Consider the following 3,098-nt stretch of genomic DNA (forward strand, 5'->3'; position numbering starts at 1 on the left):
ACTATGTGAAGGGCCTGGAAGACAGGGACTTTGTCTGTCTTGCTCAGCTCTGGATCCACGATGTCTAGAACCAGGTGGTCCCTGTAGGCAATAGATCTGATGCAACTGTATGCAACTGATCTGCTAGGATTTCAGAATCATAAGCATTCATTGTTGTCTTTCAGTTCAGTTCAGTCACTCAGTTGAGTCAGACTCTTTGTGGCCCCATAGACTGCAGCATGCCAGGCTTCCCTGTCCATCACCAACTCCTGGAACCTGCTCAAATTCATGTCTGTTGCATCGGTGATGCCATCCAACCATCTCATCCTCTGTTGTCCCCTTCTTTTGCCAATCTTTCCCATCATCATGGTCTTTTCCAGTGAGTCAGTTCTTCCCATCAGTTGGCCAAAGGAAAAAAAAATTTGGAAACTCCCTTCCAGACTCCTACTGTGCCCATCAAGACAGGGCTTTCATGCTCCCTTGAAGAGTCAGCCTGTAAACACAGCTGCCTCTGGCTGCCTGGGAAAGGCTGCCTCACTGGCTTTGGTGAACACACGATGCATCTCATTGCTCTTGAGCTGGTCAGGGAATTCAAAGCTAATTAGATGGGATCAGTAAACAAGGCAGCCAGTTTTCAAACTGAGCACAGCTTTCCTGTAATTAAGCCTTGCTGGGAAGTAAACGTCACGGGCCAGCCTACGAGCCCCACATAAGAGGGAATCGTGACAAATTTGATCATTCTAACGCTAATTAGAGCTTGGCTGCTTTGATAGTAGTGAAACTTTATTCCTTTTTGCTAATCTTAGAAAAAACCAGAGGGAGTTAATCATGGGGTGAGCATGGTGGTAGTGCAGTGGTAAAGAATCCACCTGCCAATGCAGGAGGTGTGGGTTCAATCCCTGGGTCAGGAAGATCCTCTGGAGGAGGAAATGGCCACCAGCTCCAGTATTTTTGCCTGGAAACTTCCATGGACAGAGGAGCCTGGTGGGCTACAGTCTATGGGGTTGCAAAGAGTCTGACGCGACTAAGTGACTGAGCACAGAATAGCAGCAGTTATTCCCAGGTGGGCCGGGTCAGGATGTTTCCTGTGAGCTGAACAAAGGTATTTTAGCTTAATGCTCATCACCTGGAGACAGGGTTCCCAGAGATGGGCCATTATGTATAATTTGAGCTTATAGGCAATATTAACTAGTAATATAGAATACAAAACTTTCTTCCCTATTGTAGGATCTCTCACGTCTCTGCTTCTGACACGGCAGAAAAAGGCATGATGTTTAGCACTGGGTGGCTGGAGTTGAATTCTTGGCAAGTGACTTCCTAATTCTAGAAGAGTCAGCATTCAGCAGCCTCTAAGCCTCAGTTTCCAAATCTCTAAAATAGGCACAATAATGACCTCTGCAGCAGGTTGGGAAGGGTCTTCACTGTTCATCCAGGGTTTCTCAAAGCATGGACCCCAGAGTGCTTTTTGGTTGTGTGTGGATGAGCAAGCTCTTATGTGAGCATTTATGCATATGTTTCAATGTCTAGTAGATTCTAGTAGAAAGCTGAGCGCCAAAGAATTGATGCTTTTGAACTGTGGTGTTGGAGAAGACTCTTGAGACTCCTTTGGACTGCAAGGAGATCCAACCAGTCCATCCTAAAGGAAATCAGTCCTGAATATTCATTGGAAGGACTGATGCTGAAGCTGCAACTCCAACCAATACTTTGGCCACCTGATGCAAAGAACTGACTCATTTGAAAAGACCCTGATGCTGGGAAAGATTGAAGGCAGGAGGAGAAGGGGACAACAGAAGATGAGACGAGAGGATGAGATGGCTGGATGGCATCACTGACTCAATGCACATGAGTTTGAGTAAACTCCAGGAGTTGATGATGGACAGGGAAGCCTGGCGTGCTGCAGTCCATGGGGTCACAAAGGTCGGACATGACTGAGTGACTGAACTGAACTGAGATTCCACACATATACTTAAGGCCGTGGTCTTTAACCCTGGCCTCAAAGACAAGGCCAGCTGAGAATGGAGACAGACTTGGGTTGTTCAGCTATAAGTCAAGGATGCTGAGGGATACCAGCAGGTAAGAGAAAGGTACGGGGTACGTGCTCCCCGAGATCCTTCCCCACAGCCCTGCCCTTCATCCACTTTGGCTTCAGATTTCTAGCCCCTAGAAGTATAGAAGGACACAAGCCTGTGGCTTTAAGCTGCCCAGTTGGTGGTGCTTTGTCATGCAGCCTTAGGAAATGAATGCATACTGGGCTGGGAAGGCTTTGATTCCTAGCCCTGCCTGTTACATGCTGGCGGTTCATCCTCAGGCCAATTTCTGGACCCCAGGCTTCCTGTCTGCAAAAAGAGGGAGGGTGTTGGATCAGCGTTTGCCAATTTTGCCGATAATTAGAATTATCTAGGGCACATTCAGTGTGAGTTTATGATACCTTCCCTCCAGATTTTCAGAATCAGTGGGTCTGGCTGGGGGGTCCAAAAATCTGTTTTTAAGAAACTCTCCAGGTGGTGGCAGTGACCCGCGTCTTGCTGTCACTGTCCTCTCTGGTGTTCTAGGTTTCTTCAGGGTCAAGCTTTGCCCTTGACCCCACACAGTCTCTGCAAGCTTGCCCTGAATGGTACGTGTTGGCATCTGTGCCCACACACCCAGACTGCAGACCCAAGAGGGCAGATACCCTTCTGTTTCTCTGAATGTTGCCTGGAGGATGGGCCATGCTTAGGATTCCGGCATTGAACACAGAGATAAATCATCTTTACATACAAATGTTCTGTTGAAGGAAATGTGACCAAGGCCCTTGCACACTCTCACATGTGCCTCCCTTCCTCCAAGCTGGCCAACCCGCACTCCAGTCTAACCTCCATGCTCTTTTGGAGGAATACACGAGGTAGACAAGAAAGTGAAAGTGTTGGTCATTCAGTCATGTCTGATTCTCTGCGACCCCACTCACTGTAGCCCACCAGGCTCCTCTGTCCATGGAATTTTCCAGGCAAGAATACTGGAGTGGGTTGCCATTTCCGTTTCCAGGATATCGTTCCAACCCAGGGATTGAACTCCGAGTCTCCTGCATTGCAGGCAGATTCTTTACCACAGAGCCACCATGGAAGCCCTAGAGGCAGACATAA

The sequence above is a fragment of the Giraffa tippelskirchi genome, chromosome 1, assembly GCF_054371585.1.
Source record: "Giraffa tippelskirchi isolate mGirTip1 chromosome 1, T2T-mGirTip1v1.2.pri, whole genome shotgun sequence".
NCBI classification, from domain to species: domain Eukaryota; kingdom Metazoa; phylum Chordata; class Mammalia; order Artiodactyla; family Giraffidae; genus Giraffa; species Giraffa tippelskirchi.